Source organism: Halichoerus grypus, chromosome 2 (assembly GCF_964656455.1).
Source record: "Halichoerus grypus chromosome 2, mHalGry1.hap1.1, whole genome shotgun sequence".
NCBI classification, from domain to species: Eukaryota; Metazoa; Chordata; class Mammalia; order Carnivora; family Phocidae; genus Halichoerus; species Halichoerus grypus.
Window position 1 is genome coordinate 8,242,870 of NC_135713.1, and position 21,135 is coordinate 8,264,004.

Here is a 21,135-nt window from a genome sequence, read left to right on the forward strand (position 1 = left end):
TGCACCGTGGAAAGGGACATCAGAGGCACCGAGGAGTAGGGGGAGGAGCGACTGTGGTGCATCTTGTGACCTGCACATCCTCCTTTGTTGAAGGGTGGGCTGGCACAGGCCACCTCTGAGGTCTCCAGGCACATCCTCCATGCACTGTGAGGGGTGGGGAGGCTGATTTTCGCAGGCACCTAATGGCCCTCGAGGGTTATCAGCTCGCCCTGTTCTGCCCAGGATTTTCCCACGGTGGCACCAAAAAGTCCTGCATCCTGGAAAACCCCTGTGCCCCTGGCAGATTGAGATGGTCGGTCACCCTACGTGTGAAGAAGGCACTCATGTGTTGGGGCCACATACCAAATGTCACCTAAGAGAAGCCGAAAGGCCTGCTGGACCACAGATTTCCTCCTTTGGCAGTATCTGGAATTCTTACTTTGGAGGAAAGCGGTGGTATTAATTTATATTTTTGTGGGGGAGGGGATTGTCACCGGGAGGGAAGCTTTTGCCCAAATTTAGTCGCTTAGACTGGTTTTGTTTTGTTTTACATAAGCCCTATGCCCAACGTGGGGCTTGAACTCATAACCCCAGGTCGAGTTGCATGCTCCACTGACTGAGCCAGCCAGGTGCCCCTAGACTGGGTTGTTGTTGTTGTTGTTGTTTTTTAAACATGCCAGAGAGCTGTCACCCAGGTGGGACACATGACAGGTGTATCTCTTTGAGGGTACTTTTGGGAGACCGGGGAGCCCTTGATCAGGAAGGGCCCTCGGGAAGGTCCTGAGAGAAGGGTTGAATCTTCACTGCCATGTGTGAAAAGTAGAATAGATACATTTCTCTAAAAAATTCAGTTACCATGAACTCTCTGGCGAATTTGGAATTTTCCTTGCTGTAAATAGATCTAAATACACTGGTTTTAGAATGAGGTACAGTGTATTGAGTTATTAAAAAAAAAAAGTAAAACCCTATCTCATTTGTTAAAAACAGCGTCTTACAGTGATTCTACTAATAATTTTATTGGGTCCCCAAATACTTAAGATGCTACTAACTTATTTGAAAGGTTTCCTAATGTTACTTCGGTGGAGGGGACCTTTGAACATAACTAAAAATTCATATCAGCCATTTGTTTGCATCTGTTTCCATCTACCAGTTTGCAAATGGCTTGATTTGGACATAAGAGTTTTAGCAATACATAGAAGCTCTTTCCTTATCAGTAACATACGTACTTTAGAAGAAAGTCTCCGTAAAAATGAAAAAAGCTCATTTTTCAAAGAAGTGGCTATTCCTGAATGTTTGCTGTTAAAACATGTTTGACTCCATTTGAGCTGCTGTGACCAAACACCGTGGACTGGGTGACTTACACACATAGCATTTATTGCTCACAGTGCTGGAGGCTGAAAGTCCCAGATCAGGTGCTGGTGGGATGGGTGCCCGGTGAGGTCCTGCTTCCTGGCTATCCTGGCTCCGAGCGGGCAGTCTTCCTACTGATCGCACATGGGAGAAAGGGCAGGCGCTCTCTGGGGTGTCTTTTATCAGGGCACTCATCTCATCATGGGGCTCCAACCTCTTGATCTAATCACACCCAAAGGCTCCACTTCCTAATACATGAAATGCTGAAGAAATTTTAAAAAATGCATTTAAAATATTTTTTTCCACTTGCAGAAGACCTGGGCCGTTTATTTGTGTAATATGTGAATAGCACTGCACGTGCATGGCTTCCGCTCCAAAAAAGCCTAGGGTGTCTGCTTGGAGAATTGGATGGGTTCACATATGGATGATCTCCATCTGTGAAAGGATAGGATTCTGTTATTCTGTGATTTAAAAATAAAATGTTGACATGAGTAAAATTAAATAATGAAGTCGTCATAGAACGTCCAGGAATAGAAAAAAAATTTTTTAAAAGAAAACTAATTTAAGCCTTTAAAGTTCTAAGTCAGGGGAAATCCCCCAAATGCAAACTAAAAGGAAGCAGTCTGAAGGGGAAAGTGAAGATAAGAGTGTTTTAACAGCAGGTGCATTGATACATACTTCGCATACCATCCAATTCTCCCTCTTAGAGTGGACAAATGAGTGGTTTTGGGGACATTCACAGATGTATGGAGGCATCACCTCCGAGAGAAACTTGTACCCTCCGGCTGTGACCCTCTATCCAACCGGCCCCTCCAGCCCTAGGCAACCACTAATCTCCTTTAACCATTTACATGATTTATAACAGGACTGTTATGAAAGAAGAACTAGATCCTTGTCACTTTATGACCGCTTATCTTGACCTTTTACCCAATAAAAGGGTACAACATTCATTTCACCACAGGAAGTGCCGCGTACAAGACCCGGTGACAGGTGCAGACTCTACCTTCACGGGTCTTGCCGTGAATTACCTATGAGTTACAATGTATGATAGGAGTTCAAGTTTTTGCACAAGTGTGCCAAGCCCCACACATGACCCATTTCACACTGAGCATCAAGCCGAACTGCCCTCTTGGTCGTCCCTCCTTGGTCTTGCTGACCTGTCCCTGAGGTCCTCAAAGTGTGGCTGCAGAGTCCGGCAGCGTCAGCAGCATCTGGGGACTCACTCCAGACTTCCTGAATCCGAAATTCTGGGCTGGGGTCGGCACTCTGTGCTCCACGACCCGGCAAGGGACTCTGACGCTCACTTTTGAGAACCACTGGTGGGTGGCAGGTACCTCTTCTGGTCCGTGTTTCAGTTCACCCTCTCCCGCCCCGGCTCATCCTGGAGAAGAGGGAGTTAGCTTTCTTCAGGCTTGTCCCCCCTTTTCTTGCTCCTGCCTCAGGGATAGCAGTGAGGCTGGCCAGGCTGGTTTTGCCCTTGACAGGTCTCGGGACAGGGGGCAGGGGAAGTGGCTCAGTAAAGGCCAAGGACACACTGCCGCACAGCCTACACCCCTCCCCTCTGGGCATGGAGCCCCTCCCTTTGGGCACGGAGACCCCCCCTCCCAGCACGAACCTCTTCCCCGAGTGGGTTTGGACCCTCCCCCCAGCCCCCACCAGCTCTCCCATCTTGCCCTCTCTGCTAGTTCTCTTCTTGTTACATCATATTTGGAACCCTTCTCATAAACAAGGGGATAAAATCCCAAAGCAAACAAGTCCCAGACTCACTTGCCAGGGGCTTGGCTCTGATAGGCTCCTGAAGTCCTCTGCTTCCCAAGGCCAAAGTCGCGTGGGGCGGGCGGGTCTGTGGCGGGTGCCCAGGGCCCGGCCTTCTGCGCCGCTCACTCAGGACTCCCACCTTCTCTGGCTTTGCAGCTGTCCCTCTGGCTCTGTTGTCGGCTGTTGTGAAAGCATCCATTCCGGGGCGCCCGGCCTCATCCCCTGGAGTTCTTATTTCTTATTTCTTTTCCCCCAGCCCACCCACAGAAACTGCCCCTGGCCTGCACAGGGCTGCCCTGCCCTCCCCAGGATTTTGGGCGCTTCTGTCAGAGTTGGAAGATGACATCCCTTCCGGGACAAAGGTGGAGGAGGGCAGGCCTGTGCCGGGCGCAGGTTGGCGCACAGTTCGGCGGGGTTTCAGAGCCGCTTCCTTGCTGGTCAGCCAGGTGCCCCTGGAATAAGCCGTCTGATCCTGACAGTGGCCTGACCTCGGGACCCCCCAAATCCCTGAGCCCCTGTGAAGTGGTCTGCAGCTGGGGTCATGCACACTGAGGCCGCCTCCTTGGACTCCATGGGCTTCTTGTCTGCTTCTTGCTCCCTGGTCTCACCTGACTTTCTGGTCTCCATTTCTTGGCCCATTTCCTGAGCCTCTTTCCACCGGTTTGTTTCTCACTCCCCGTGGCGGTTATTTTTATGCATCAACTAGGCGAGGCTATAGCACCACGTTCCTTAATCGCACACTTGTCTCTGCGAGCCGGGAAGGTATTTTGTGGACGTGGTTACCAGCTGCAGTAACTTAAGTGAAGGAGATGACCACTGCTGATGTGGGTGGGCCGAGTCCGATCAGCTGAAGGTCTCAAGAACAACTGAAGTCCCCCGGAGCAGGAGGAATTCTGCCTCAACACTAGCATCAGCTCCTGTCTGAGTTTCCAGCCTACCAGCTCTCGTGCTTGTCTGACCGGTTCCTTAAAATACCTCTCTGTCTGTCTGTGTCCCCTGCTGGTTCTGTCTCTCCGGAGCCCTGGCTCACACCCCGCCTTCGGAATACTGCCGCCTGGTAGAGCCCCCTCAAGGCTTGTTCTGCTGATGCCAGCTCTCGGCCCCGGACAGCTCTCCCGAGAGTCACACTTGCGTTCACGTCAGCTGCAGGATTTCTCGTGCCAACCTTCGCCCAACATCTCCTCCTTGACATGTTTGAAACACAGCTCATCACCACCCTCGGACGTTTGGCATCCTTGCCGCTTGCCTCCAGGGCTGGTTTTGTGGGCGTGCAACCCGTGTAGTCGGTACTCGGGGCCTTGTGCTTAAAAAGGCCCCCTGTTTGGTGTCATGCTTTGCTGTGGCTGTCTGGAAGTTCTTAACGATTTTGAGCCAGGGCCCGGCATTTTCATTTTGCCCGGGGGCTGCAAAGTCCATAGCCGGCTCTGGCTGTCCCCATCTGGCTAGTTGCCCAGGGTTGCAACCCTGGAGTAGGCCCAGCCGCCCGCGTCTGCTGCATCTAGTCACTTTCTAAATACTGGACAGTCCCGTGATGGGCTCCCACTTTTCTTTGGGGTCACACTGATGTAATTTGGGGCTTTGCGACATGCCCCTGAAGTAGATGCTATACTTCCTCTCTGGTTCCCCCACCTCCCCCCCGCCCTCCACCCCTGCTGCATCTTGCCACTTTCCACTCTGTTCTCCTGCCACTTCTCAATTTTTGTTCATACGTGTGGCTTTAGTACGGCAGCAGCATCTTCGGAAGCTCTTCCTTCAAGTCCCCCTACGAGAATGCTCCAAATGCCTGATTTTCTACTGTGTCAGTAAGGGGATTGAGCCGGGTGGCTTGCTGTCCCCCCAGCCACGGGCTGTGCCACCTCCACACCCTGGCAGGTCCTTATTGTCCCTGGACCCCCACCCTTCCCCTCTCTCTACGCAGGGCAGTCTCAGATGGCACCTTTGCTGGAACTCTCTCCCGCGCCTCCTCACGGGGTGGCTTCTCTCTGGGTTCTCAGCATGTTTTGCAACTTGTTTATAAACTGTTTTCTCTCGGCTTTGTTCGATAATGCTTGGTATTTTCTCTCTAGGCTTGGTAAGCTCCATGACGGAGAGTGTCAGCATCCTTCAGTTTATGTCGTCTTCAGCCTGGCAGAGGTTGGCGCACATAGTAGGTGCTTTGTACCTGCTCTTTGAATAAGATTGGGGAGCCATGTCTGCCTGTCAGTTGTATACCTTGATTTTTTTTTTTATAAAGATTTTATTTATTTATTTGACAGAGAGAGATATAGCGAGAGAGGGAACACAAGCAGGGGGGAGTGGGAGAGGGAGAAGCAGGCTTCCTGCAGAGCAGGGAGCCCTATTCGGGGCTCGATCCCAGGACCCTGGGATCATAACCTGAGCCGAAGGCAGACACTTAATGACTGAGCCACCCATGCACCCCTATACCTTGATTTTGAAATACTTAAAACTACAGTTTCAGGTCATATGCTCCAGTTTTTAATCCACTTGGAGTTGATTTTTGTGGATGGTGTAAGATAAGGATCAGATGTCATTCTTTTGTGTGTGAATATCCAGTTTCCCCAATATCATTTACTGAAGAGACTATCTTTTCCCCATTGTGTGTGTTCTTGGTGCCCTTGTTGAAAATCAGTCGACTTTCCGTGCTTGAATTTTTTTCTGGGCTCTGTTCTCTTGATCTGGGGGTCTGTTTTTTGGGCCGATACTATACTGTTTGCATTACTATAGCTTTGTAATATCACTTGAAATGAGGGAGTGTGATGCCTTCAGCATTGTCTTCTTTCTCAAGAGTGCTTCAGCTATCTGGGGTCTTTTGTGGTTCCATACAAAATTTAGAATTTTTTTTTACTATTTCTGTTAAAAATGCCATTGGAATTGTAATAGGGATTGCACTGAATCTGCATATTGTTTTGGGTAGTGAGAATATTTTAACAATATTAATCCATGAACACAGGTTATCTTTCTATTTATTTGTAGTTTCTTTCATCTGTGTTTTATAGTTTTCAATGTACAGATCTTTTACTTCCTTGGTTAAATTTATTTCTATGTATTTTATTCTTTTTGATGCTATCATAAGTGGGATTGTTTTCTTGATTGGGGTAAAGAAATGTGACTCATCTTTGCATGTTGATTTTGTATCTGGCAACTTTACAAAACTCATTTATTAGTTCTAACAGGGTTTTTTTTTTTTGTGGAGTTTTTAGGGCTTTCTATATATGGGATTATGTCATCTGCAGAGATCATCTTACTTCTTTCTTTCTGATTTGGATGCATTTTATTTCTTTTCCTTGTCTGATTGCTCTGGCTAGTACTTCCAGTACTGTGTTGAGTAGAAATGGTGAGAGTGGGCATCCTTGTCTTGTTCCTGACCTTAGCGGAAAGCCCACTAGATGCCAGTAGGACCCTTCCCCTCCTCCCCAGCTGTTACATCCAAAAATGTCCCCAGACATTGACAAATGTCCCTTCAGGGCACAAAATCACTCCCCAATTGACGATGACTGAGATAGAAAATAAAGGGATCCTGTGGGTGCCTTTTTACATGGAGAAATTCCTGCGATCATAGAAGAATCTCTAGTATTTGGCACACCCGGTTGCTCTCTTCTGCCTCTTACTCACCAAATGTTTAGTCAGGTGTTTTTGAAATTGACACAGCTTCATTGGAAAATTGTGTTTACCAGCTCCTGTGAGCTGCTCCTATTCCATAAAATGAGAAAAACCCGTAGCTGCAGTCCTCAGCACTGTAAACACTTATTAGTTTCTCAGTTGGAGTATTTGTTGTTGTCCAAATCTTGATGTTATACTTCATTTTCCTCTTGGAAAATACTCATAATAGGACAAGTTGTGCTTTTAAAAATGTAATATGAGGAGATGAGCTGCAAGAGGCATGACACATCCACTCAGATTTCACAGAGTTTGCCTTTCGTGATGATCGCTCCAGCTCTATCCGGCGCTGGGAGGACGTCTGGAGGCGGCCACCACATGCTCGTGGAAATTTAATTGATAATGAAGCTAATGAGGAGCCAGAGATGACCCATTTCATGCCTGGCAAGACTTTGCAATGTGCATTCTATCAAGTAAATTGTGCATTTGGTTTTGGTTTCAAGGGGATTTTTATTAACTAATAACACTTCAAGCAAACACTGAGCTGCAGTTCTTTAAAAAAAAAAACTGTAAAAACTATTTGCATGAATTATGCTTCTTGATTTTGGTTCTTGAGTTTTGAAGTTACCTTCTTTTCTTTTTAATGGATTCATTGATTTAGCAAATATTTATTGAATGGGTTGCGGTGGGCAGTGTTCTAGGGACCGGAGGGCTGAACAAAGAAGAGTGAAATCCCTACTCAAATGGAGCTCCTGTACTCTTGGGGGAGAGAAACAATAAGTAAGACGATTAGGTAAAAGGCATAAAATCCCTAGCATGGGACAGGTGCTGAGGAGAAAGGTAAAGCAAGCAGGGTATGAGCGGCATGTGCCAGGCTGATCTGAAACTTGCCCTCCTCGCTGAGGAGAGAACTTTTGAGTAAAGGCAGGAAAGAAATGAGAGTCTTGCTGTGCTGTTGTCTAGGGGAAGAGCAGTCCAGATGCAGCAACAAGATTAAAGGGCTGTGAGGTGGGAACATCTGGAATGTTCTGGAACAGCCAGGAGGCCAGAAGGGCAAGAGCAGAATGAAGAGGCAGGAGAGGTCAGAAGGGACTGGTGAGCTCCCTTAATGAGAGAAGGCCAGCCTTGGGCAACCAGAGTTGGAGGGGCAGGAGGAAGACCCAGGTGCACTCAGAAGTGAGCCTGAGTAATGTCCCGCGGTGCTCTTGCCTTCAGGACTGCTTGTGGTGAGCTCGTCCGGTACAACATACTTAACTGGATGAACATCTTCCCAACAGTCCTGTAACTGAATCAGGTATTCCCTGGATGCCTATTGGGTTGGCAGCCAAGATCCCCAAACGTGGTCGTTGGTTTACAAATCTGTATTTGGGCTGCCCACTGATGTCCTTAAACTTCAGCTCCTTAGGTCTGACTTCAAGTCTCGGTGATCATTTCCCTCTGACGCAGGAAGTTTAAAAATGTGATGATGTGAGTCTGTGGAGCGCTAGGCTTTCCTCTTGGGAAAGGAGACCCCGAGAGAAACCCCAGACCTGGAAAGCACATCTGGGGTCCTTGTGGCTTCCTCTGTCAGCCCCCGCGGCCTGGCTGCCCAGAGGTCCACTGCCTGAAGGTGTGCTGGGCGCCCTCCCATGAGGAGGTGCTGGGCTGTGGTGTTTGATGGGTTTCCACGTGGGCTTGCTGAATTTCAAGGTGCAATGAAGTTGGAGTACATGAAGTTTTCATTGTGGCAGAATGTTTCTAATTTTAGTGATTTGTGAAGATCCTTCTGGATAGAGTTTGACTTTCCCTGTGAATGATCACACTACCCTCTGATCTTTACTCCTTTACTCTGATATATTAACAGTAATATTTGTTAGATTTTTTTTTTCTGCTTCCAATATAAGTATTTAGGTGTGAAAAATGAAAACAAAACAAAAACAAAACAAGAAAGAGCCAAGTGCAAAGAAGAAAATATAAACAAGTACCACTGGTACCCGGAGATAATGAAGTTGATGTTTTACATGAACTGTTGGTCTCTTTTATCTATCTCTAAAGTTTATCCTATAAATACAGTTTTGGATCCTACTTTTTTCACTTATAAGCATAGTCTGAGCTCATTTCTGTTAAAAGTACTTTAGAATCTTGATTTTTAAAACCTATTCCTGCATACATCGTTGCTTATTTAATCATCTGCTGGGCATTTTGGTGTTTCTGAAATTTTGCTATTTATAATAATGCTCTGATGAATGGATGTCTTAGTGTATCTTTTATTGGCACTCGGAGCATTGCTTTTTAGATCAAGTTTTAGGAGGTGTATTATAGGGTTTAAGAGTATGAGCCTTTTAAAGGCCATCTTCCTTTCTAGGAAGACGACTGATTTCTCCTTCCACCAGTAGGCTTATGAAATTGCCTGTTTTGCTGGATCCTCGTGACACTGCACATTAATTATTCAAAATATCAAAATGGGTTTGTTGGTTTTTGGAAGATTAAAGTCATGCATTTTTATTGTAAAATATTCAAATAACATAGAAAGGCAAAATGCCAAAGATGAAAATCTCTGATCTAGAGATAATTAAATGTTTTAGGTATGACTTCACAGTAATTTAATATAATATGGTACATATAATCTGCTTTTTTCCTTAGCAACTTATTGAGGACATCTTTCTATGCCAGCAAACACACATCATTATTTTTAATTCCTGCAATATATTCTATTTTCTGTACATTTTCATTTATTTAGCTTATGACTTCCTGGTGGACACTGAGATTATTTCTAGTTTGTCCTTTATGAGCAATATAGCAGTTTACATATACATTTGCATTTTTTTTTAAAGATTTTATTTGTTTATTTGACAGAGAGAGAGAGAGAGAGCACAAGTAGGCAGAGAGGCAGGCAGAGGGAGAGGGAGAAGCAGGCTCCCCGCTGAGCAGGGAGCCCGACGCGGGGCTCGATCCCAGGACTCTGGGATCATGACCTGAGCCGAAGGCAGATGCTTAACAACTGAGCCACCCAGGCGCCCCCCCCGCTTTTTTTTTTCTTAAGGAAATTGTTAGGTCTTGAGTTTGGATGCACATGGTGGGTCCTATTCTTGTGAAAAATTCTGCCTCTCCCTGGAGCACGAGTAGGCTTCTCTCTCCATAGCATTACATTTGGTCATTCCACTTGCTCTGGCCAAATAGTGTAACCTTTGGTCATCCTTGTAAGACCCATGGCATATGGGTTTTCCCTTTGCAATAAGACTCGCAATATTCCAGATAGAGCCTCCTCCATCAACCCCAATCCTAGAGGGAAGACAACACAGAAAAGAGCACCAGCCCACCTGCAGTGGTTGTATCATGTGAGCAAGCAGACATTTGTCCCAAGCCATTGGGATTTGGGGGTTGCTTATTACTGCCACAGAGCCTAGCCTATCCTGGCTGATGTGATACGTAATCACAACTTGCCCTCTAGAAAGAGTGAACCTGCTTATGCTCATTAACAAGATAGCAAAGTACCTCTCCTTTCATAGTTGGCCAATGCTAGTTATTTTCACTCGTTTTAATCTTTCCTAAGTCATGGTAAAAAAACAATATACCTCACTGCAACATGCGTGTCTTGGATGATTAGTGAGGTTGAAACTTGTTTCATATAGCATCGTCTTCTCTGTCCATTTATTTGGATTAGTCTGTGTTCTCTTCTTGAGTTCTAAGAATTTTTAAAATATGCTAAAGTTGTTATTCTTTGTCTAGCTTATGTTCCACATTCTTCTTCCAGTTTGTATTGATTTTATTTTCTCAACTTTATGGCTTGATAGCTTTTGTCAGTTTGGGAACGTCCTCTGCTGATGTCTTGTTAAATATTGTTTTGTCTCATTTTCTTTTACTTTCCATTGTGTGACACCAGATTCACAAATACTAGACCTTTTCCACTATGCTCCATGTGACTCTTATGTAGTTTTTTTTTCTTATTTTCCATCCTTTTTTTCCTGTCTGGCCATTTTTGGTTTACCCATCTTCCAAGTCACTAATTCTCTGTGTGTCCTAATCTGCTTCTTAACTCCTTTTTATTTATTTATTTGTTTGTTTATTTATTTTAAGAGATTTTATTTATTTATTTGAGAGAGAGTGAGCACAAGAGTGAGCACTAGCTGGGGGGGAGGGGCAGAGGGAGAGGGAGAAGCAGGCTTCCCAATGTGGGGCTTGATCCCAGGACCCCGAGATCATGACCTGAGCCGAAGTCAGATGCTTAACCGACTGAGCCACCCAGGTGCACCTTAACTCATTTTTAAATTCTTAGTTTCAGTTATTCTATATTTTATTTCCAAAATTTGATTTGTTTTTTTATAGATTCTAATTCTCTGCTAAAACTTCCCATTTGTCATTATTTTCTGTTACATATTAATCACAGTTACTGTAAAGTGATCACTGTAATATGTGTATCTCCTGGAGATGTTTTTTATGGTCTCTTTTTCTTTCGGTCCTGTCTCCTGATGTGTTTGGTAATTTTTTTTTTTAAATGGTAGATACTGTATGTGAAAAATTGAAGTAGCTTTAAATGGTGTTATCTTCCTCCAGAGAGGATTTAATTTGTTTCTGGCAGACAGAGTGGGCGGGTGAAAGTAGGCTAGGTTGTGGTCTTTGTGAGGTCTGGTCTATTTCTGGCTTGCCCCACACCAGGGGCTAGCCCTTTGGGCTTGCTACAGAAAATGTGGCATGTTTAATAGGCCTGTCTTCCTTGGCAGGCTATGAACTCCGATTTTGTCTCCTTAACCCCTGAGACTGATAGACTTCGCCTAATGCCTCTGATCTGTAGCTAGTGCTCTCTGCTTGGTTTCTTGGTCTCTCAGCCTTATGAATCAGCAAATACCAGGAGGGGACAGTGGTGAGAATGGAAGTTCGTCTCAGGACTTTTCTGTTCTTTCTGGGATATAGAGCGTGCAAGTCCTGGTTGTTTTGGAAGTCGGATGCTTCCAAACAGATTTTTTTTAAAAATTCAATTTTGGGTGCCTGGGTGGCTCAGTCGTTAAGCGTCTGCCTTCGGCTCAGGTCATGATCCCAGGGTCCTGGGATCGAGTCCTGCGTCAGGCTCCCTGCTCCGCGGGAAGCCTGCTTCTCCCTCTCCCACTCCCCCTGCTTGTGTTCCCTCTCTCGCTGTGTCTCTCTCTGTCAAAAAATCTTTAAATAAAATAAAATCTTTAAAAAAAAAAAAATCAATTTTACTTGTGTTCTCAGTGGCAGAGTGGATGTAATTGAACTTAGCTGTTCGTAGCTGAAGGTGAAAGTTCCTGTCGTTTGTCTTTTTACTTTGTGCATCCTGTTGTTTTGCTGAAGAGTGTTGATTTTTGTATAGTCAGATTTATCTGTCTTTTTCTTTATGGTTTCTGGCTTTGCTATTATGCTTCAAAATGCTTTTCTAAAGCCAAGTTTATAGAAATCATCATCTAAATTTTCTTCCAGTGTTTTTTTGGTTGTATATTTAATGATTCATTTTGGCATAAGCCACGAGGTAAAGGTCCAATCTTATTTTCCCCCATATGGCTAGGGCATTTATCCAACACCATTAACTGAGTAATCCTTCTTCTGCGAATAACTGAAATATAATCTTTTTTGTTAAGTACATGGTGTCTCATTAATATTTTAATTTTCACTACTTTGCTTACTAGTGAGATTATACATATTTCACATATATTTATTGACTCTTTGTTTTCTTCTGAATTTTCTGTTCTTTATCCATTATTTAATGCTGATATTTAATACATTTCTGTTGATATTTAAATAATCCTGTATATGTCATTAATTTTGGTTGTTGTTTTTAAATTTCTTTTTAATTTTGCTTATGATTTTATAAATGTAAATGAATATTAGGTTTTCATGTAAATTTATATTTTTATTTGTTATTTTATTTGTTGTTATGCTTTTGAAGCCCTTCCTTGCCTTGCGGGTCAAGGACATTAACTATTTTAACTATTTTAAGATGTAAGTGTATATATATATATATTTTTGCACTTAATTTTTTAGTCCTTTTGCTCTGTATTTTGCTATATGGTGTATGTGCGTATACTTTGCCTCCTTAATAATCAACTTTCCCAACAATGTTGGTTAAATAATTCATCTATTTTCCATATTATTCCTTTAACATGCCTTGACCTGTAAACACAAGCGTCGTATTCTGTGCCATCTGCCCGTTTTACCTTTTCCCAGTAATGTGCTTTGAAATTCTTGTTAGTATTCTATTCTCTTCCTCCTGTTTTTGTTTTCTTTTTTAATTGAGGTATAATTTAATTATTATACCTCAATTTAAAAATTAATTATATGTATAAATATAATTATAAATTGAGGTAATATTACATAAGTTTCAGATGTACAATGTAATGAGTTGATATTTATATGTATTGCAAAGTGATCACCACAATAACTCCAGTTAACATCCATCAGCACACAGAGTTACAGCTTTGTTTTCTTGTGATCAGAACTTTTAAAATCTACCCTTAACAACTAGTAGCTTTCAAATATGCAACACGGTATCGTTAACTATTGTCATTGTGCCGGCCATGACATTCCCCTGGCTCGTTTATTTTATAACTGGAAGTTTACACCTTTTGACCCCCTTCACCCATTTCTGTTAAAGTCTTGCATTTATCTGCTAGAAGATAATCTTGCCGGTGCGGCTTGTAGTGGACGCGCCCCAGACCTTTTCTTTGTCTGCTTTCCAGAAGGGGTCGCTTTGAATCATTCCCACTTCCTTGTCTTCTGCCGTTCACCGCCCTGCTGATGGACAGCTTGCTCCTAATGGGTGTCTCGATTTATCCATTTGGGACAATACTAATGACTCCCTGCAATGACAGATGGATGCTGACAAGAGTGCTTACCCCTCTTTCTCCAGTCAGACACACTCATCCATAGTGTTTCATATTTATTGTTCTAATGCCTTCTGTTTTGCCTATCAGTGGTGATGCTACCAGCTAGAAAAGCCTGGGGCTCTCACCTGGGCATTTCCCCAACCAGAGCCCATGTTGTGCTGGATTGGCCCTTGTGGTTCTTACTGGGCAAGGAGGAGGAGGGAGAACACTCATGGGTCTGCCGTTCTGCATTTATTGGGGTTGAGGGTGGGGGCTAGGGTTTTGGGGGTTCACTCTTTATTGGTGAATTTAAAACACAAAGTGGGACTTACGGTGCAGGAGGGGAAGCAAGCAGTCCGGCCATCTAGAGTTATCTAGGTCACCCAGGGCTTTCTAAAAAGGGGAACATCAGGGGTGGGGCATCCTGGCTCCTTATCTAGTTGAGTAACTGGCCCTGTGTTTAAGATGGAGGTCTTGGAAGTGGATGCCTCCAGAATCAAAAGCTTAATGTCAGGCACTTAGAAGTGAAAAAGCTTATTGTCGAGCACCTACACTACACACCATAGTATCTTTCATTTCAACCTTGATTTCTTTTCCATAGTTCTAGTCGGTATTTCTGGACTCCCGTGTTAGGGAAGGATGTTCCCAACCTCACCCTTACTTCCTCTCCCCGTGCCCACCTCTCATTTTGTCCTCATTATGTTTCCACTGATGAGATTAATAGCATTTTCTCTCATCTCTAATTATGCCTCCGTATATCTCCACTTTATCTGTGGCTGGATTCCAGCAGTTGCAAGCAAGTAACATTGGTATTCCTCTAACAAGCTAGCTGTTGTTAGTTAAGACTCCACTAGGGTGCTAGACCACCTTTCCTTCTTTGTTAAGTTTTATGGTATATATTGACTCCATATTTCCTTTTCATTTTTGTAACGCTTTAGCTAATCAGCCCATTAAGCTCTTAAAAAAATGACGGGTCTTAGCTTTTATTGCTGCCCTGCTGGAATTGGAATATAGCATGGGCCTTACTTTGTTCTGGATGTCATTTCAGGTATTAAAACTTTGCAGTTTGGGAAACCTTTCTGCCTTCCATTCAGTTCTGCTGTGAACCCGAAACTGCTCGAGAAAATAAAGTCCAAGGACAACAACATTTTGCGGGTGGATGTTTGGAGCATCGAATCAGTCTATGAGCACTGGTTTTGGGAAGTCTGAGAGGCACACCTAACTCTAAATTATAGAGCTGCAAGTAGAAGGGATTAGAGATGCCCTGCATTCCTAATGTTCCTGTAGGGAATTAGGATCTTGGAGCAGACGAGTGGGTGAAGGCGGGTGGACCCTGCTCAGAGCTGGTCTTGCAGGGGACTAATCAGAAGCCTAGGCGAGTGAGGGCCCCCCTCCGCTGTTACCGATATGGGATGCTCTCTGATGGGCTTAGCTGCCCAGATGGGCTTGTTTCTTTTGGAGGCATGTTTATGTCTCAAGGCTCTATTTGCAGAGTATTTATCCTGTTCATTTCCCAGAGCAGCCATATTTTGCCATGTATTAAAAGTTGAAGTTGCTGGTGGCTGGAAGAATAAAAGCTAAACAAGGGACCAGACATCTTGAGGATTTTCATGCACAGCACAGTTGGATCTGAGTTTTGCAGATGCCCCACACGATACCTGCTTCTACTGCAAAGGTCTCACTGACATGGTGCCCGCCCAGGCTAGGGACGGGGGGCAGGGGCCAGCCCCGGGCTCTTCCTCCCGCAGGCAGCTGGGAGCTGCAGGAATGGATACACTTGAGTGTGGAGGGTGGAGGGTGGAGGGGAGTCAGGCCAGGAGGCCGGTGACCTGATGGGGGCTTTCGCTGCCTTTGCGGGCCAGGGAGGGCCTTATCCAAGGCTGGTGTTCCGAGTAGGAGAGGAGGGGGAAGGTCAGGTGGAGGAGATGCTCGGAGGACACAGGGCGAATGTGGTGCTGGAGTGCTGACGTATTAGTTTCCTAGAGCTCTGATAACAAATTAGCACAAAGTTGGTGACTTACACAACAGAAATTTTTCCTCTCACAGTTCCAAAGGCTAGAAATCCCAAATCAGGGTGACAGCAGGTTTGTGCTCTCTCCGAAGACCCTAGAGGGGGTCCTTCCTGCCTCTTCCAGCCTCTGGTGGCCCCAGACGTTGTTGGTGTGTGTCTGCACCAGTCCTCTTGCTGCCTCCAAGTTCACATGGCCTCCCTGTGTCTGTCTCATCTCCGGCTGACCTCATCTCAAGATCCTTAACTTGATTATATCTGCGAAGACTCTTTCCAAATAAGGTCACATTCACAGGTACCAAGGGTTAGGACTTGGACATATCTTTTTTGAGGGGGGTGCATGGTTCAACCTACGACAGGTGGTTAGCGGGTAGGTGAGGGACAGAGGGTCGTGGCTCAGAGGCCTGAGTGAAGGGAGTCTTCTCAGAAGAGGGCCCTGGGCGGGGGGTGGGGGGGTGGGGGCAGGGTGTGGCAAGGGGAGGCCCTGAGCGCCCTTCCAGAGAAGAAACAAATCCTCAGAGGGCCCTCATTGCCTACGAGGCCCTCTTTCTGGGCTCATCCGTGCACCCCAACTGGGCATTTTTGTCCCATCTTATTAGTCACAACCGTCTGGATGATTATGACTCTAGAAATCTCTGTCCGTTGTCCATTTTTTTGCCTTCTTAGTGAACGGGCAGGTGTGATGGTGTGAACGAGGAGGGAGGCCCTTCTAATGCTTTCCTCAGAAGACATTGCATCCACTGACTCAGGGAAAAGTTTGAGGACAGGCTGTCTTGCATGTGCCTGGAGGATATATTGTTTTTGGCATAAGCCAGGCAAACGATTGCCAGCCAGAAAAAAAGCAAAAGAAAACAACAAAATGACCTCACTATGCACCACTGCCCTTTAAAATTAACCCTGCTTTCTACTACGAACCTCTGATTCAAGTTGAATATATCTTGTATGTATGTGAGACTCTTCTTTGAGTTGGTTCTAGATTTCTGGGCCTTCATCTGTTTACCAGGAGCACTGGATTTTCCTGCTGTGTTTCTTGCCTTGGCACACGACTTCGATGTTTTCTCAGGGGCCCAAGTCAGAAGGCAATCTCCTCTTCTAACGTCCCGCCCCGCGCCCGAGTGTTTGTTCTCCTGGCTCTGCTTGCCTCAGCGTCCACCATGCCGCCTTCTTCAGTAGCACCGTCTCCTTCCTGGTGGCCGATGGCAGGGTTTTTCCTCAGTGCTTGCCCACCTCTGGCCCTGCTCTTCCCCACGCCCTTCATAGCACCATCCATGCCTTATTGCTCCTAAGCCCCATTTTTTGTAGTAATAGTAGTTTATTGAGGTCTAATTTGCATATAGTAAATTCTAAATGAACAGCTGGATGATTTTTGACAAACTCATCCACCTGTGCCTCATCGCCCAGCTCAGGATAGACTTTCCCGAGTTTCTGCTCAACGCCCGCCACCCCCCCCCCATCAGAGGCAACCACTGAGATTTCTGTCACCGTGGATTAGTTTCATCGGCGTTGGGACAGGGATGGAATCATACAGCGTGTGCCATGATGCCTGGGCTTCTTTCACGCGATATAATGGTCCTGAGATCTGTCCGTGTTATGCAAGTATCGCTGAGTTGCTTTTCTTTCTTTTTCTTTCTTTCTTTCTTTCTTTCTTTCTTTCTTTCTTTCTTTCTTTCTTTCTTTCCTTCCTTTCTTTCTTTCTTTTTTTCATTTTTAACAGCTTTATTGAGGGATAATTCAATATATTTATACATACACTTTGTCCATGTAAGGTATAGATCTGAATGGCTTTGGGCACACTCCATTATGACTGTTTCTAGTGTGGTAAATATATATAAACATAAAACTCCCCTTGTACCCACTGTAACCGGCGTACAATTCAGGGGCAGGACTTACGCTCATGCTGTTGTGCAACTGTCACTGCCGTCTATTTTTATCACCCCAAACAGAAACCCTGTAACTGTGAAGCAGTAAGTCCCCATTCTTTCCCCCCCTTTGGTTCCGGGAACCTCTAACCTACTTTCTATCTCTGAGTTTGCCTATTCTAGATCTGTCACATAGATGGAATTGGTGTCTGGCTTCTTGCACCCAGCATAATGCCTTCAGGGTCCATCCCTGCTGTGGCAGGTGTCAGAATTTCAGTCCTTAATTTAAAGAAATAACACCCCAGGGTCTGAGACCACATTTTGTTCATCCATTCGTAAGCTCAGGGACACTTGGGCTGCCTCAACTTTCAGCTCTTGTGAATCACGTTCCCACTCTGCACACGGGTGTACAAATATCTGAGTCCCTGCTTTAAATTCGTTTGGGTACATACTAGGAGTGGAATTGCTGGGTCATATGGCCATTCTTTTCTTTTCTTTTTAAGATTTATTTATTTATTTATTTATTTATTTATTTATTTATTTATTTATTTTAGAGAGCTAGAGAGAGCTCGGGTGAGGGGAGGGGCAGAGGCAGAGGGAGAGAGAATCTCAAGCAGACTCTGTGCTGAGCGCAGAGCCTGATGCAGGGCTCGATCCCATGACGCTGAGATCATGACCTGAGCCAAAACCAAGAATTGGACGTCTAACTGACTGAGCCACCCAGGCGCCCTCATGGCCGTTCTATGTTTAGCTTTGTGAGGAGCCGCCAAACCGTTTTCCACAGCGGTGGTGCTACGGTTCCAGTTTCCCCTCATCCTTGCCGACACTTGTTGGTTTTTGTTTTTCTTGATGATAGACATCCTAGCAGGTGTGGCGTGAAGTCTCATTGTGGTTTTGGTCATTTGTATATCTTTGGCTACTTGGTTTTTGTACGGTTGTTACTTCATTGAGATAATGATTTACACACAGAGACGTGCAGAACTCTTAAGGGTACAGCTCAGTGAATTTTGACAAATGAACATACACGTATAGATATTACCCAGATTGAGATATAACGTTTCCATTACCCTAGAAAGTTCTCTCCTACTCCTTCCAATAATCCCCTTTACTGTTTTTTATCACTACAGATTAATTTTGCCTGTCATTGGATTTCATTAAATGAAGTCAAACAGCATGTACGTTTTTATGTCTGGCTTATTTCATTTGATGCACTGTGTTTGAGACCTTTTGGTGTTGCATGTATTAGGATTCTGTTCTTTTTGGTTGTTGAGTGGTATTCCTAAGCTTGAGGAGAGCAGAGCTTCCTTCTCCACTCTTTTGATGATGAATATGTGGGTGGTTTGCAGTTTTGGGCTGTTATGAATAAAACTGCACTGAACATCCTTATACACTTCTTTATGTGGATATAGACTTTATTTCTCCTGGGAATATACCTGGGAGTGGAATTGCTGGGTCATCAGGTAGGCGTGTGGTGAATTTTATTAGAAACTGCCAGTTTTCAAATATGGTTATTCCACTTTACATGCCCACCTGCTGGGAACACAAGAGATCTACACCCTCCCCAGCATTTGGTATTGTCTTTTTAATTTTAGCCGTTCTGGTGGGTGTGTGGTGGTATCGCAGTGTGGGTTTAATTTGCATTTCCCTGATGACTAATGATATCAAGAACCTTCACATTTGGAAAAGGTTATAATTTAAATTTTTACATTAAAAAAAGTGAAGTTAGAAGACATTAATGAACACCTGGAGAATAGACATCCCAGAGCCCGGAATGTTATGTTGAAGCTGTCAGCCCTGACAGATATGAGTCAGACAGACAGATGTCAGTTTCAATTACATCTTAAATCAGGAAGGAGTTGCCAAGTCAGCTTAAAAAGGTGGGGAGGGGGCACATATTTAATGAATATTTTGAAAATAGAAGAAAATGGCAAAGCTCTCCCCTTCCACCGTACCTCCCACCAGAGGCAGGTGTTTTTTTTTCTTTTATGATGTGGGCTTTTCATTTCTTTCTTTCTTTCTTTCTTTTTTAAGATTTTATTTATTTGAGCGAGAGAGAGAGAGAGCATCAGGGGGAGGGGCAGAGGGAGAGGGAGAAGCAGACTCCCTGCTGAGGGGGGAGCCCCATGCAGGGCTCGATCCCAGGACCCAACGATCATGACCTGAGCTGAAGTCAGACGCTTAACTGACTGAGCCACCCAGGCGTCCCCCGGAGGCAGGTTTTTAGAAGGAATATCTGATCATGATGCATCCTGCCTCAGACCTCAGTTGGTTCTCCCTAGCTTCAGACAAGACTCAGACTCCTTAGCCCTCCTTGCCAACCCTTCACGGTTTCCCGAATTTCCCTGGAACTCCCAGCTCCCGGCCTTTGCACATGCTTGGCCGCCACTTGGGAAGCCATCCCCCTCTTCCCTGACACCACTGGGCCTCCTGCTGTTGGGCTCAGCGGGGTGACTGCTAGCCTCCTCTCCCCACCCGTTCCCAGTCCCTTGTCCTCCCGTAGTCCTCTGGGCAGGCCTCGTCACTGTTGTTTACTTCCCTGTCTGCTTCCCCAGACTGACTTTCCCCAGGGGAAGGACCGTCTGATTTCACAGTTCACCTTTGCTTTCCTAACAGCCAGCCGGGCATACATAGCTCTTCAGTACCGGCTTGTCCGGTGGTAACCAAATACTCACGGGTTGACCAAAGAGCCTTCTGAAAGCAGTGTGACCCGCCTCCTCCCCTGGGAGCCTTCTTTGCCCTGGATTTGTTTTATTACGCTCTCGTAGGGCTCCTACGCCTGGATCTGTAAGGCAAATACAAATCGTAAAATCCTGCGATCTCCCCTTCTCTCTGTGACCCCTCCATCCCAGCCTGCAACCAGGGATGACTCAGGGGGAAGGATCAAAGAGCAGGTGGCAGACAGGACCAATGAGGTGGCATTTTGAGGGGGTGCCTGGAGGCATCTGGGTCAGGACTAGGGACAGTCAGGTAAAGTCAGAATCCAAAAACATCAAAATCAAATCAATCAGATTCAAATAAAAATGAACAGGAAATCAAGATAAAATACAATGAAAATAAAATAAAGTCAATGAAAATAAAAATTAACGGGAAAAGCAAGCTGAGCTGTATTTCCGGCATCCCAGAAGGGGTTGACTGGGACGTCTCGCACCTTGGGCTCCCAGGTGCAGTACGCCCATCATCATGTCCATCTGAGAGCCCCGTCCCCCTCCCATGAGCTCCTCCTCACACTTTTTGTCCCGTGGACCAGCTGGGGGCTTGAGACGTGCACACTCTGAGTCACTAAGTCTGGACAGGTGGGGTGGGAGGGGCAGCGTTCTGGAGTCCTGACAAGCTTTCAGGGGAATGCTGCCCCTGCTGGTCCGGGGACCCCACCCCGAGTGGCCCGCGTTGAACACGAACCAATCAGAACACAGTAAATAGGTGGTTTGGGGGAATAATTAGCCAAGTTGTTTATTCGCCATTGACTGGTTTGGATTGTACTGGGTTACATCACACTCTGTGTGACGCAAGACCAGTATCTGTGCATTACACACTCAGTATTTGTGAAAAAAATTGCTTTAAAAAAATCCGAGTCGAGTTTCTTTATCATGCGTAGAGCGCACTGTTGTCTGAGACCCCCCAGCAGACCTGCTTGGGCAGTGCTTTGGCGTGACGGGCTGAATCTCCAACAAGGGTTTCAGTTCTTTGAGGCCAATGTCGTGGGCAATTTGGGTCCCTCTCTTGAAACTTTATGGAGCGTTTTTGCAAGAAATGAGGCTGACGGTAACCCCCAGGTCCTGAAAGGGTC

At 45.3% G+C, this 21,135-nt stretch overlaps 1 protein-coding gene and 1 long non-coding RNA gene across 2 annotated transcripts in view; one reads left to right on the forward strand and one right to left on the reverse strand.

Annotated features, from left to right (window-relative positions):
• The window catches only part of ANKRD33B (ankyrin repeat domain 33B), a 75,234-nt gene that overhangs the window by 10,492 nt on the left and 43,607 nt on the right, over positions 1–21,135 (forward strand). The window lies entirely within an intron of this gene.
• LOC144380937 (uncharacterized) lies at positions 1,257–4,119 on the reverse strand. The gene is made up of 3 exons (XR_013445291.1): positions 3,696–4,119; positions 3,097–3,267; positions 1,257–2,710 (listed from the first exon to the last, which is right to left on the reverse strand). It is a non-coding gene; the product is annotated as an uncharacterized LOC144380937 (long non-coding RNA).